The 14,594-nt window shown below is 41.4% G+C and overlaps 1 protein-coding gene across 8 annotated transcripts in view; it reads left to right on the top strand.

Annotated features, from left to right (window-relative positions):
* Window positions 1-14,594, top strand: part of ARHGAP32 (Rho GTPase activating protein 32) — a 258,295-nt gene that overhangs the window by 85,315 nt on the left and 158,386 nt on the right. The window contains exon 1 of one of the 8 annotated variants that reach the window (XM_032982274.2): window positions 1,752-1,768. The exons of the other annotated variants lie outside the window; for them this stretch is intronic. The gene's annotated coding sequence lies outside the window, so the exon portion shown is untranslated. Of the gene's footprint in view, window positions 1-1,751; window positions 1,769-14,594 lie in introns of those variants that run through there. 8 annotated transcript variants of the gene reach the window in all.

Genomic DNA, 14,594 nt, shown 5'->3' with positions numbered 1-14,594 from the left:
ATTATAAGAATTCTGCCCCGGGCACTGGGGAGTGGTGAGTGTTGACACAGGTGTCAGGACAATGTTGCAGATGTCGCGATTCTCCTCACCATGACTTACTGGTTTTAACTGTAACTTATTTTGACACGACAGTCCCTCTTTGATCCCTCATTGCCAGCCATCCAGCTAGACAAATACATGTATTTTCATGTGCTAGCTGTAAAGCACCAGCTTTCCTTGCCTTGCAGGGTTTAATTTTCTCAGTAATGGGACTGGACAGTGTCTTGTGTTAGCCATTAAGGGTGGTATGAAAGCATTTAGAAAATCATTCCAAATACTGTTATCAGTTCAGCTGCCCTAGATTTTCTGGCCCTTTCTCCCCTCCCCTCTGACTTTATAGTTCCCTGCTTCAGCCAGCATAGTTATACAGATATATTCTGTTGCATAGAGAAGGTGTTGGCATCCTCTCATGTTTTATTACCCTGATGCATAAGCAAAATGGTGGCAGAGATACTGTGTAGAATTTATACTGGTGGAACCATGCCAGGAGTGATTTTAAAGGCAGAGGAGAAGGAAGCGATAAGGCATGGTATTTTTCAAGTGATTGGTTTTGCGAGCGAAGAATGATGGAAAGGAATTACGGTTACCTGATACATTTTTTTTTTTTTCTACCCCAGCCTTGCAAAGCACGTAAGCATCTGCTTAAATTTCACTGAACTTTACCACATGGTTCAAGCCAGGCTGCTACCTGAATGCCTCCGTGTTTCTCCTGCAGCTGGGTTCCAAACTGAAGGGACAGTTATGCTCTAGGAGGGTAGAGGATTAAATTTTCTTGAAAAGCTGTCTTCATAAAGGTTTGCAAAGGAGAGAATGAGTGCGAGAATGTGTTCAAACTGAGCAGTGAAATCTGCACAGCTTGACTTGCCTTATCCATCTGGTTGGGCTACGTTATCTACGTTTAACAGATCCCATTTAATCTTACCATTCCAGGGAGAGCTGTTGAGCCTCAGCAGACATGGGAGAGCCGTCCTGTAAAGTTATGCAAGTAAAATGGGAGCTTAAATTTCGTGCTACTTTCTTAGGAGAACAACAGAGGAGGTGCAGAAATATCCTGTCATCTTTCTGTCCTGACCACGCTGGCTGGCTCACCAGGACAGGAGATGGGAGGTGTCCCTCCTGCTTTGCCCCACTCCTGCTGCTTCCCGCGTTCCTGCTGCATTCCCCAGGCTAGCGTTTTCGTTCTGCTATGTGCTTATCTGACTTCTCTCCTGGCTCTAGCTGCCTATCATGTTGCTCACCAAGAAAAGCACGTTATCAGCCTGCCTAGGCAGAGGTAGTGGTGAAGCAGGGGTTAAAGCCAGCTCAGTTTCCTGCTCCTCTGCTTGCTCAGGTGTGCTGCAAAGGGTAATAAAGAATGTCTGATTAGGAGAAATAATAACTTTGTGCACAGACTTATGGGACCAGGCAGAATTCCAGGCTGGGAACTATTCATGTTTCTCTTTACTTTTTTTTTTTTTTTTTTTTTTTTGGTAGCTGTCATTTCTCGTGGAAAAGACTTTCCTATCTGCTGCTATCTTTTTTCTTTTTTTTTTTTTTTTTTTTTTTTTTCCTGCTGAGTCATTGCACAACTCAGCAGTCATTTGTGTGGCTTGCTTCCTGGAGTCTTGAATCGGTTTGTCACGTACCTTTCTTCTTTCTTCCTACATTTAATATAACTGCACTCGTTTCAAGCACTTCTGCACAGCGGAACCCCTTTCAGATGGTCCCATGGTGTATCTCTGTGATCAGGGTGAGTGAGACCTGTACTAACGGCAGAATTTGTCCTGTGCGCAGTAAGCTGTAATTCCTGTGATAATGTTAACATTTTAAAATTACTTATTTTCCTTACACAGGGGCAGCTGGTGAATGCAAATGTATTATCTTGTAACTGAGGGGACAGAAAACCTCGTTGGTTTTTGCTTTTTCATACGTTCCACTGCTGGCATCTGCATTGGCAATTAAACACCTTTCATGTTTTTCATCTATAACACTTTAGAGGTGTCCTTTTTTTGTTTTTCTTTGAATATCTTTTCACTCTTGACTTGTCTATGAATATGTGGTTCACTTTTTCCCCCTCTTTTTTTTGTCCCCGCTTCCTTCTGCCTTTAAAATTGGGCTGGTGTTTCAGGGACTTTCTTGGCCTGCCTGATGTAAACTTAAAGAGGTTACCTAAAACCACAAAAACTGTGAAGCAGTGCAATTAATACATTTTGTTTTAAAAGGGTGGAAATTCTTCACTGACAATTTTAAAATGTACTTGTTCTCAGTCACAGTAGTTTCTGTAATGCTTATACTGTGTTGCTTTTATAGTGTGCTTTTTAAATAAAAAATAAGCCTTGACTTTTTTTTCCCCAAAGCATTTGTGCTTCAGATGCTTCCCCCCTCAATTAATTAGAAATAACAAGCAACAAAACTATTCCTTTTCCTGAGCTCTGGCATTCCCAAAGGATTTGGGTGGTGTTGCATGTTGAAGCATTATTGCAGCACCCTTACAACCTCATGTCCTTACATCCAGCATTTACAAAGCTAAAATAAATGTCCAAATTCTCTTCACTCAGTGTGAAGAGACACACGTACACGTCAGGAAGGGATCTGCAAAAGCCCACATGAGGCTTCACAGGACAGGAGGTGGCCAAAATCAAAAGAAGGGCTTTGAGGAGGGTGTTAAGATCTTGCTCATCGCCTCTTTGTGAAACTACATCCCAGCACAGGTGAACTGAACTGATGCTGTGGCTGACTGAGGTGTTTTCAGCCCTGCCACTTCCATTAGGCCAACAGGAGCTCTTGTAGCCTTGTGCTTTGCTGCTGATCCAGTGGGAAGCTAGTCCTTTTTAAAATGTATTTATTTTTCCTCCAGGGCAGTGTCTGCAGAGATGAGCAAGCTCCTCTGCTGGCATGGGGAAGGTGTGTCGTCAGATGGCTGGGGAGAGATGGGGAGCTGCCCCTTTTGGAAATTGCAGAGCCCTTGCGTGGCTTCTTAGGCAGTTACAGAAACCTCATCGCTGGATAAAAGTGCCATCTCGAAGCTGTGCTGCATAAGCACTTCCATAATACTGATCTCTGCAGCCCAGTACGTCTGTGTTTAGTAGTCCCAGTAAGTCTTTCTGTATGTAGCTTATTACTTTCCCTCTCTTTTTTGAAAGAAGTTCAGAAGGTAACGAGGAAAGGAGAGGAGGAGGTGTTGCATAAAACCTTAGTGGTCAGAGCTACAGATTGGGAAAGAGCGGACCTGAACGCTCTCCTGAGCCTGTGCAACTGTATTCTCTGAGTGTGCCCTAATTATGTGTTGTTAAACTGGGCTGGGCTCTTCTGCATCACACTAGAGCCTTTTGTGGCAAGGATGGGATGAGAGCGGAGAGTGTGTGATCCTCTAGTCTGCTCAGGAGGGTGGTGTTCTCCCTGAGTCTTATTTTTTTTTTTCCTCCAGGTCCAGATAAGGTGTTTGGATTTATGTGCCTTAGGATAAAAGCTGTGCTACTGTGAATGGTCTTTGTGGTTAGGAGGTGTGAAACCAAAGTTATTTCCTTCTTCAGGCTCAGTCTTCCTCTGAAATACTGGACAAGTTACTTGAGCTGTCATTTACTTTGGGTGTTTGGAAAACGGATGGAAGTATTCTCTTTGCTCATCTCTTGCCTGCTTTGATGTAGAAAGTCTTCGCCTTGATGTTTTGCGGTCTTCTGGTGTATCCACATACAGCATTTAGCATAATCAGGGTCACTAAGCACTAGATAATAGTGCTTATTATCAGAAGTGCTTATAATATAGGTTATGCATGGTATTTCAGTATTGTGCTCCTCTGAGTAGCCTGTAGAGTTAATGTTTTTGTTTTACAGTGTACCATCTCTCAGTCTCTTCTCCAAAAAGAAAAATAAATCTAAATTAGGCTGAAGCCTTGGCTAATTGTTCTTTCTCTATTCATCTCCGTGGCAGCAGGAAACCTAGCAGCAGGGTTTCCATTCACAGCAGACATGCATGCCAGCTCAGATGCTTCTGTACCAAAAATGCATGTGTGGGTGTTGAAGGTAAAAATTATAGGAGAGTAGTGGTTGCAGCTGTATCCTTGAGAACTCAAGGCAGGGGAGATCAGTGGTCTCTTTCCCGTATATTGGATTTTTTTAATTACTCACTGAAAAACATATTTAACAATTGAAAATTATTCCAAAAGGGCAAAGTAAATGATTTTTGTTTGTTGAAGCCTGCATCAACACCGGGTCTGTTTGTAGTGCTGGCATTGGCTCGGCACAAGGTAAGCATGGAAATGTGCTCTGAACCACCACAAAACATTTTGACCCCTGTAGCACCTTTGTCTTCTGGTCTGTGTCCAGCTCTCGGGTACTGCTTCCACTTGTCACCCCAACAGCTGATCGCTCTGCTGCCACTTCCATTTCCTCATGCATCAGAAACACGAGTAGCTGATGGGTGGCCTGGGCAGATTTGCCCTGGTTAGTGCTTTTCCAGTATTGTTAGCCTCAGAATGACCTGTTTGTTTGTCATACACATCCCTGCTGTCAAGAAATAATTACGGTATGGCTTTGCACATATGATGCCCATGTGACCCCCACCTAGTTAAATCTGTCTCTGATGAATTACTGTAGTTTTAGGCCTCTGTTTAATTCTATTTAGCAGGTCAAGAACAATCCAGTAGGAGTAATAATAGCGAAATGTATTATTAGTGATTTCTAAACAAAGAAAGGACTGAGCAGCCCCCTCTTTGCTGTTGATACCCCTGAAATGGAGTGATGGTAGCTGAGGTAGGAGGAGTGCTGTTACAAATACGATGTGAGAGCCACCAGTCATTTAAGACTAGTTATTTAAATAGGAATAGCTGGAGGTGCTCTTTATTTATTTGCTTATGCTTATCTCTTATTACTTGTTCAGCTGATCAGGCTCTGGTGTCCCAGAGCTGGTTTCCATTCTTCTCCTTGTCAGTATTCACTAGCAAGTCTACTTTGGTTGTTTTTTTCCCTGGCTTCTTCCCCAGAGCGCACCATAGTGCTGCTGTGCAAAGCAGTCTGCACACACTCATTTTTGCAGTGTATTGGGTAGAAAGTGCAGCTCTAGGTAGCTGACTGGCTTTGTATAAATGTTTTAGTTAGAGAAGGGATTTCCCTGCTAAGCAGCTAGCTGACTGGACAAGTTTTAAATGTTGTTTCATGTTATGAACAGTTGTCACTTAACAGCATGTGAGGCTAATTGTAACTGATTAGTTGATTGCACTTGATCATTCCACGTGCTGAAAGCATCATTTTTCCAGTATATGCTTCTACGAGAAAAGATTAAATTCGCCATGGCTTTGCATTGGCACTGAACTACAAACAAACAAGAGATCAGCCCAGATGAATGTCCTTGGAGGAAGGGTTAGGTCATTCTTTACAATTTTGGGGTATACTTGATCTTCCTTGGATTAGCTGCGAACAGATGGGTTTCATTACTGCTTTGTGTTACAGTAATATTTGAAGACTGCAGGGAAGACCGGAATGGCTTTTGCTAGGCAGTGGGGAAGACCTGGGATGAAGGGCTGGCCCAGAAGGAAGCGTGATCTGAACAAGACAAGCTAAAAATGGAGATTGCAAAGGAAGTGCAGGGAACAGGTTTTGACCAAGAGCTTGGTGAGGTGGTACCTGCCTCGCTGTCTTTTGGATAAGGCAGGAGTGGGAGCCCTGTGACGCCAGGGTTGGGGGGTAGATCATTCAGACTGTGGCCAGTGGCAGGGAGACACACACAAAGGCTGGACATGCCCTTGCCACTGGCCCGCCAGAAATTTCTGTTAATGGTGCCCAGTTTCAGACTTCTCAGCGGAGCAGAGAGGGCAGGAGCAGCCATCCCTTCCCATCTCTCTTCCAAGTTGAAACTTTAGAGCTGCTTTTAGTGGTTTATTAATTGTGAGAGGTTAGTACCCTTTTTCCCTAGAGGCAAGTTTCTTCAATACTTTTATATTCGTTCCTGAATCAAACAAAAGAAATTCAAGCCAGGGCTCAGTGATTCCAATTGTTCAGTGATTTCCTAATTCCTTTTCTTACACAGGTAAAAGTGATAAGAGGAACCTATTCCTGAGGATTTTTTTTATTGACAGTCAGTGTGTTCTTTTGAAAGAAAATGCCAAGCACCTACTAAAACAATGTCTTTTATGTGTTGCCAAATAAAGGAGCAAGTTTGTTCAGTAATTTACGTATGCAAAAGCATGAGGATTCTATGATTATTTTTATAAAGCTTTTTAATAACTAAGAACATGTCTCAGAGCTTGTAAAAGCTGAATATTCCAAGAACTTATTATTTCAGAAAGTGTTTAAAGAAATTCCAGTTATGCAAAACCTGAATGCAAATTATTACAGCCCTGTTCAACAAAGCGCTTTTAGGTACGTGTTCCAAACCCTTCCAGGGCATGAAGTACATATCTCTGTACTTTCTTAGGTACTTTGGGGTGGGTGTTACTCTGTTGAGACATAAAACACAACCGGGTGGGACAAGAAGCAGTAAATGATGGTGCAAAAACTATGGTGGAAGAGCAGAATAAAAAGAAGGTGGGTCTGTTGACCCCCAGTTGCTATTTGTTGCCTTCAAATTTAGAGTTTTACCGAAGGTGCTTTGGGGTTGATCTTCCAGTAGACCTGCAGAACTGTGTTTTGAGGAAAAGAAATACTAGCAATCTTTGGTTTAAAGTATGTTCTCCTGTCCCAGCATCTCTCCTTGCCCCTTGGTGGGTGTGAGAAGCATCTCCTCAGGGGGTAGCTGCTGGCCCCTTGCAGGTACGTGCTGTCAGGGACCTGCTGGTAGAACCGCCGCGGCTGGCGGAGGAGAGCAGGTCACCCTGCCAGCCCGGGTATGTCTGAGAGTTCACCCACGGGCTCAGGGGGCTTTGCTTTTGCAGATGAGGGTTAGAAGGGGTTGGGTGATGCACAGTGTGTGCTGACTTGGCGATACCAAGAAGTCAGCTGGGGAAGAAAAAGATCATTACAGAGATGAAAAATGCCGTCTGTACCCGAAGGTATATTTTTGCTAAACTGGGGACTGTCCTACCCAGACCTGCCCATTTGCCCACAGGTTTTAAATTCCAGGTGATCTGATCTTGTTCATGCAGCTTCTCTTTGGCAGCTCAGAAAATGTGGTTTAAATGTTCTTGCAAATTAGTAAACAGGACGGATATTTTGAAGTCTGAAAGCTCAGTTAAACCCTTGAGCAAAGATAGCTTAACTGTCCTGACTGTACCGGAGCTTGTATTAACGTGTGTCCAGAGAGTTGGAACAGGTCAAGGAAGCATTATGTTAATTAATCTCTGCAGTACTATTGCCCTTCTCCACTTCCCTCTGTAGAGATACAGTAACAGTGGAAGGGCTAATATGTCCACTCTGGCATTTTTAAAATGTAATCAAGTGATGCTACTGATTTTTAAAAGAACTTTATTTTAAAATTCCTATCTTTAATTTAAGAAAATGTTTTTTAGATGTCATATATTCTTAAATGAAATGCTAATACAAAAAAAAAGTTTTTTCTTTTCTTCCTTGGAGAAAGAGATTTCTCTTCTGACAACTGAGAATCTGATTTAACAGGTGGTGATGCACTTCAAGTGGGAAGGTGATTTTTTTCTTTAAAAAAATATTTTGTAGGAATAGAAACCCCAGAGCTAAAAATATGCGCGAAGCGTTTTTTTGTGACCTTGTAAATTGCCTTCTAGAGTTCAATAACATTAATTAGTGTTGGGGATCACACGATTCCTTTGGCTTTGTCATAGTCCACTGGTGATCTCTAGCTCAGCTTCCCTGGGTGCAGGTATGGCTTAGCCAGTCAGAACTTGGAATCTGAAAATTGGAAAAGCTAGAAATTCTGATACTGTAAACTATTTCAAAACTATCTTTATCTGTATTTTAGATGATTCATTTTTGAAAACAATCACTGCAGTTGAATTAATCTGTCTCTGTAATAGTGATGATCCTCCTAAGACCTCTGTTCCTATTTCCAGCCTTCTTTCTCTGCCCACATGTATAAATTTGCCTGTAAAGCATGACATTCCCTGAAAGGTGCATATTTACTAAGCAGCTGCATAGCTGCAATAAACTTTTTTTTCTTTTTCAACTTCTGCTCACCCATACTAGTAGTTCTCAGACCCTCACAGATCCACAGACCAGAAGTTGAAAACCACTGATCTAAACTTTTAAAACTAGTCAACAAATACAGCCTTATTAGCACAGGTAGTGCACAGAGTAATGCAGAGAAATTTAGTTCGGTTTGTGCTTACTAATACTTGAATGATGTTTCATTCAAATGATTTTCTAAATATTCTCTTACTGTAATATACTGTTACTCTATTAATTTTTCTTGAGCAGTGGCCTCCCAAACAATTGAATTTTGGCTCTCCGACTATGAACTTCCATCAAAACCAGCAATTACAGCTTTCAACTTTGTAGAATCAATCACAGTAAACCATTTAGTTATGCCAGGTCTTCATTTTGTGGTCAAGGATTAAATACAATCCATTTACCACTTGTTTATTTATGAGGTGTGCTTTAAGCTGACCTTGTAGGTCTTTTCTATCTTTGCGTTGTATGATCCTTGAGAGGGACTTCAGAAATCTTGTTTTATGTAATACAGATGGATGTAATGTAATCATTAAGGTGTTGACAAAGCTGATTTAAAACAGGGGAAATTAAATCCTCCTTCAGGTCAGCACTATCAGCCTTCAATTCCCATCTCTTGTTTCATTTTTCCTGGGGCTCTTCAGCTATCTCTGCTTTCCATATTGCATGATTATTTTCTTCCTTTCCACTGTATTAGTTTTAATTTCATGGGCACACAGTTTACTTGGAAAATTGGGTTGGGGGAGGGTGTGGGTGTGTGCATTTTAGGTTTTTTCCATCTCTGTCATGATATTTCAGCTTTTTTTTTCCTTTTTTTTTTTTTTTTTTTCGGTGTGTGGTATAAATTTGAGGTCAGAAATGAAGATGTATTAGTGTTTCTCACTTGATTCCAACTCCTTGCCCAAGTGTTTATAAGCCTGGGGCCAAATTTCAGTTCTTGTTTCCTTTTTTTTCCACCTTTCCTCATGGTGATAAGGGGCAACCCGTCTGCTGTGAAGAGCTGTCTTAATTCCGCTGCCATATGGTGACATCCACAGGTCTTTTCATATCTTTTTTCTTTGTAGCACTGTGACTCGTCATCTCGATCAACTTATTTTTAAACCCTCTGAAGCAGAGTTTTCAAGGTGTATCTCTGTCAGTTCACTGTTGGCTTACCTTTCCATGCTGTGACTCTCAGTTATGGGATTGAATGCTGGAAACTCTTTGCTTTAATACATCAGGAGACACGGGGATGCTGCATCCCGGCTGTTATGCTGTGCCTGGAAGGATTAATATGCTCAGCATTAATTTGATGTTTCTGCACTGTGGCTCACCTGTAGTACAGTCCTAAAGCCTAAAGTAAACTCAAATCTCATTTGTCTACAAAATACCTTGCTCGTTCTTGTGACAGCAAGCTTCTGACTCTTGGGCTTGCAGTAATGCATTGCAATTTTGTTGTGATTGCTGTCTGCTGTCTCTGCTGATCTCCCCTTTCTTGAGCAGTAGCGGTTAAGTGGCAAACTGAAGAGTGCTTATTGAAGACAAACACGGTTGCTAGGAGCAAGGAAGATGAGCCCGGTGGATGTACAGTTCCCTGCCTTGCTTGCAAACAATGCAAAGCTTGATCTGTTGTTCCTTTTTAGTGCCCTGGTAAAGGCTGTGTTATTTTGGCCTTCTGTGCAAATTACTTGAGCGGCAGAAATACCAGTTTTTATCACATAGTGTTTTGAGGCTCGTTGGTTTTCAGTATAGATTTGTGTCAGCGCAGGCCTTATTTAAATCTGGCTTTTGGGGTAGAATTCATATCTCAGGAAGCATCACTTTCTGTGGAGCTCTAAATCCTCTTGAATCATTGGTTCTGTAGGGCAGAACAGTGCTTTCACATTGGCTGAGAAATCTCTAGGCTCAACAACAGTGCTATATAAATAATAAATAATAAATAAACTAATAAATCAGTTAGCATCGGCTCTCACCTACTAAATTGAGGTCAGAAAGAAAAGTCATTTGAGTGAGAAGTAGCAAGGAAAGCTGAAATGCCTGATGTCCCCATGGGGGAGCACAACCTAAAGATCACGCGTGGCATTTAATTTAAAAAATATATAGCCAGTCCAAAATGAATATCTGTCGAGCAGACAATTAACTATCTGATATGAGGAGTCTGACATTCAAAATGCTTCCTGCTTCCATGCTAGCACGTGGCTTCCAAGCCATCAGGCACCTCTGAAAGTAATTTGTCAACACCCTCATGTCCTCCCCGAGGAGAGCTCTTAATCTTCATGTCATCGGCATCTAGATGACATCAAAGTCCATGACAACTGTGTTACTCCTGCCGCCGTGGTCTACCGGTGGGACATGGTACGCCCCAAAGATCCTAAATAGGAGGAACGGACATTCTTGTAGGAATCCTACAGTATTTTAAAAGTTTCTGTCCTTTCTCCTCCCTTGTTTGGTTTATGGAGCTCTTTCCACAAACCCACTTTTTATGATCCTTTTTCTTTTGTGCAAACAGGTGTGGAAACACATCACGTTTGTGCATGCGGGACTCCTTCAAACCCATAGGGAAAGATGTTTTCTAGTAGAAGTAATATTTAATATTTAAAATATTATAAATAGGAAGTAGCAGTAGAGTTTATGGACATCAAGCTGAATATTAATTTACCTTGTAAAGCACCTGTGCTTCTCTATTCTAGGTGCTTTCAGCCTTGTGAGGTGTTGAAATACTCTCCTTAGTGTGTCCAGGTGGGACTTCATGCTCTGTAACGCAGGACTATAGGGGAGCCTGGTCAGGAGAACAGCACCAAAATGTTTTAATTCCTAATAAGCAGATACAGCAGTACCGTAAATGACAGGACCAGCAAATTGGCTTTGAGAACATGGAAATGGGCCTTAGATATTTTCTTGATAGAATGGTAGCCTGTACAAATGGAGCTCTGACTTGAAATTCATCAACTTGACCTACTGGAGAACTTTCAGGAATGGGTGTGAATGTGGGCTGTGCCTTTTGTGAAACGTCCTGTAAACATTTGTTCCAGTACATTTGGTTCTCAATTTACAATGAAGAAGGATTCATTCATCTGAAGTGAGATTGCTTAATGGCCTCTATACAGCCAGAACTTTTATTAATATAATGGTGTCAGATTTCATTTGAAGGGCATTCAGTGCTGTGAAGCAGTTGGAAGAAGTGGCATTTAAAATAAAATTGTATTTCTCTTCTTATGGCTAGTATTAAATTCTGTAGTGAATTTTCAGTCATTTACAGCTCCCATCAAATGGTCGAACGTAGGCTTTATAGAACAGAGCAGCGTCTTTAATTTGCTTTGCCTTTAGTGTTTACAAAATAGATGTGTCAGTGTTTTGTGTAAGTGCTAGTGGGACTCTCGGTATTTTCCCCTCCTGCGAAGAAGAATCTATGACAGAAACAATATAATTAGTCTTGTTACAGCTTGACATGCGTGGTGAATCAGACATATGTATGTTGTGCGATTTATTTGCTCTATAAATTAAAATGTCACATGCATATAAAAATGTATGCATATGATTATACCTATATATAATATTTCAAGCGTGTCTTGGGGTGAGGCCAGGAAAAATCACAATGCCTGCCTACTAGGAAAGCTGCTTCCCCCAGCTGTGTGGCTCGAAGATTTTACGTGCCCAGAGGACATTTTCTTTGATGATCCCCTGGGTGACTGCCACCAGTGTGGCTCTTCCCCAGTTACAGTTTCCCACCTGGGGGCTTATAATGGGGCTCCCCACAAAATACAGGGCTGCGTCTTTGCAAATGAACAGCTGAGCTCCCGCAGAAAGGCCCAAAGATGAGTTGAGGGTGCATGAAGAAATAATGCTTAGAAGTGTTGTTGCAGGTGGATGCCAGTCTGGTGAGTCTTTTCATAACCCCTTTCCCAGGCACCTGGAGCTTCAGTTCCTTCTCTGTGTCATCCTTGAGAACAGAGTTGCTGTGGAGTCTGTTGAAACAACAGGAGTGTCTCGAGTAGCTGCTTTGCTTCCTCTTCTTATCCCTCTCTGGCCCAACTCCTGCCCCTGTTGCATTGTTGCGAACTCACAAAGATTATTTTCCTTCATCCAGATCAGGGATAGGGAGAAAAAAGCCACTAGGCTTAATATATAAGGGACTAATATTACCTGTAGCATCTCCAGCCTTCCTTGGTCTCTTGTTTCAGATGCATGGAATTAAATACTCTCTATTAAAGATTAATAAGGGTTCACAGATGGTTATCAAGTGTTTATGATTGTGTTAAAGAGAAAATCCTCAGTATCATTTCCAATATTTTTTGTGGTCCTGTGGTGAAGTATTTAATTCCCATCAGTAGTAGAATGTCTGGCAAATGCTCCAAGAATTGACTGTTTTAAATACGCGATTTTACACGCAGAGCTTTTCTTATTTCCAGTAAGAGTCCAGAACACCTTCAACAGGAAGAATAATAGGACTGTTTGAGGATCTCAGTGGGAAGGGTTTGGGAAGAGTTTATCGTGGAGTTTTTAGACATAATCAGATTAAACAAACAATGTGAGTAAACCAGTTGAGTCTAGTAGAAAGGACTGGCAGCTGTGAAATCCGTGTTTGTCCACTGTGAGGGTAGAGACCCAGAATATGGGCCTGATGCCCAAGTTTCCCTGATTTCCGATGAGAAATCTGGGAGGAATTGCCTGAGAAGTTGTGTAGTAAATTAATTTGTAATCCGAAGTGTTAATAAAGATGAAATTTCAATATAATTGTTTTTAAGTCTTTAAATTGAGAAAGTATGCATTTTGATAAGCTGTTTGTTCTAACCACTGTGTAAAAAGGTGGGTCTTCCTTTTATTCTGTCGGCTGATGGCATTAGACTAAAGTTGCTGTGGGGTGATTTGTTTGGAATCTTTTTATACAACTGCAGTATTGCCAAACCCAAAGATCTAGAAATCCTGAGGAAAGCCTTACTGAGCTGTTTTCAAAATCATGAGGTGGATTTAAAAAAAAATACAGTTGTTTTTGGTTTGTGTTTTTTTTTTTTTTTTTTTTTTTCCAGTTTAAGTCTTGGTTTCGAGTTGCATAATCTGGTTTTCTCTGCAACCAGCAGGTTTCAACTTTTACTTTTAGTTAAAATAAGTGGCAAACTTCTTGTGTGGTGGAGCTGGGGATGTGAGAAAAACAGGCCAAATCTTCTCACTCTTGATATGCAAAGAAGGAGAAATGAAAGGGCAGCCACTCAGAGCAACAAATGTTCAAGTTTACAAAAAAACAAATTCTTTTGAACACATACGTTGCAGAGGTGCAAGTCTCCCATCTGAGCTGGCACTGCACCTCTGCATTCTAAATCATGGTATTTTCATGCAACTTTTTTTCAGACATACACAGCTTTTACCATGTAGTTGTATTTTTTCTTGCCTCATTAGGGACAGCCTACTTTCAGTTGGTGGTGGTTGCGGTGGGAATGGCACACGAAATCATTTAGCAGCATTAGCCTGGGGCATTACGACTTCTGGTTTTGAGGCCCCTGTTTTCTAGGATGTGTTTCTTACTAGAGCAAAAATGTGATCACAAGGCAAGGTATAAAATTATATGGGACATAATTTTTTAACCCAGCCATGCTATTACTGTGAGCGTTAATTACTTCATTCTTAACCCTCACGTAGAATACAATAGAGTGTTAAATGCTTTGGCCCAGCCGCTTATGTCCTGGTGGCAAACAGCATGCAGGGGATTCAGAACTTCAGATCTTGATCTGAAGCAAGGGAGTTGCCTTAAATGCCCCTCACTATGCTTGTTTTAGTCAATCAGTACCTCAGTCAGCGTAGTTAACATTTAGCGAAACCAGCCCAGCTTTTCTGTCCACGTGTATGCACCGTTGATCATCAGAATGGTGACCCTAAATAAATAAATGGTGATCTATTAATGAAATAAAACCCTCCCCAAATCGCCTGTTTAATGAAGCCAGAATGGATAATACCAGACTTGCAACAGGCCTTTCTTCAGGTCTCTGCCATAATCCCTGCAAAGACCCAGCTATATGGCCTGCAAGTGCAATATATAACTGAGTATAAGCAGAGCTGTCCTGAGGATAGACTGAGAAGCTTTTAGGAATACTTTTTAAATTATGATTTTGAGCCTCTGATCTCTGTGCAGGCTTGAAATATACTTTGTAGGGTATTTGAAAGCAGGCTCCTTATCTGAAGAAAAGTTTACCTTGATAAAATGAGACTGATTTGAGCGCATCCCTGCAGAGCTGGGGCAGCTGAAGGTGCTCACTCTTCAGATAGGATCAGTAAGAACTATGAGAGCTGATGGCTCATGCTTCGGGATGTGAATTCAGGCTGAGGTATGGAAACTGTTATCTTCATTTTAGGCAAAACATGCAGTGACACCTAAGGAATCAAATGTGTATATTTCTTCTTACAAGGGTAGTTTGCCTGGGCAATAGAAGCAATTTTTTTTTTTGAACGGACTGGAAATTACTCCTCTGCGTTTTTCTGTGTTTTAAGACTTGCAAATTGTGCAGTGATTAAACAGAATTACCCATTGATTGG

Source organism: Tyto alba, unplaced genomic scaffold (assembly GCF_018691265.1).
Source record: "Tyto alba isolate M040663 unplaced genomic scaffold, T.alba_DEE_v4.0 Super-Scaffold_32, whole genome shotgun sequence".
Classification (NCBI taxonomy): domain Eukaryota; kingdom Metazoa; phylum Chordata; class Aves; order Strigiformes; family Tytonidae; genus Tyto; species Tyto alba.
The sequence above is the reverse complement of the archived record's forward strand: the minus strand, read 5'-3'. Positions and strand labels throughout refer to the sequence as shown.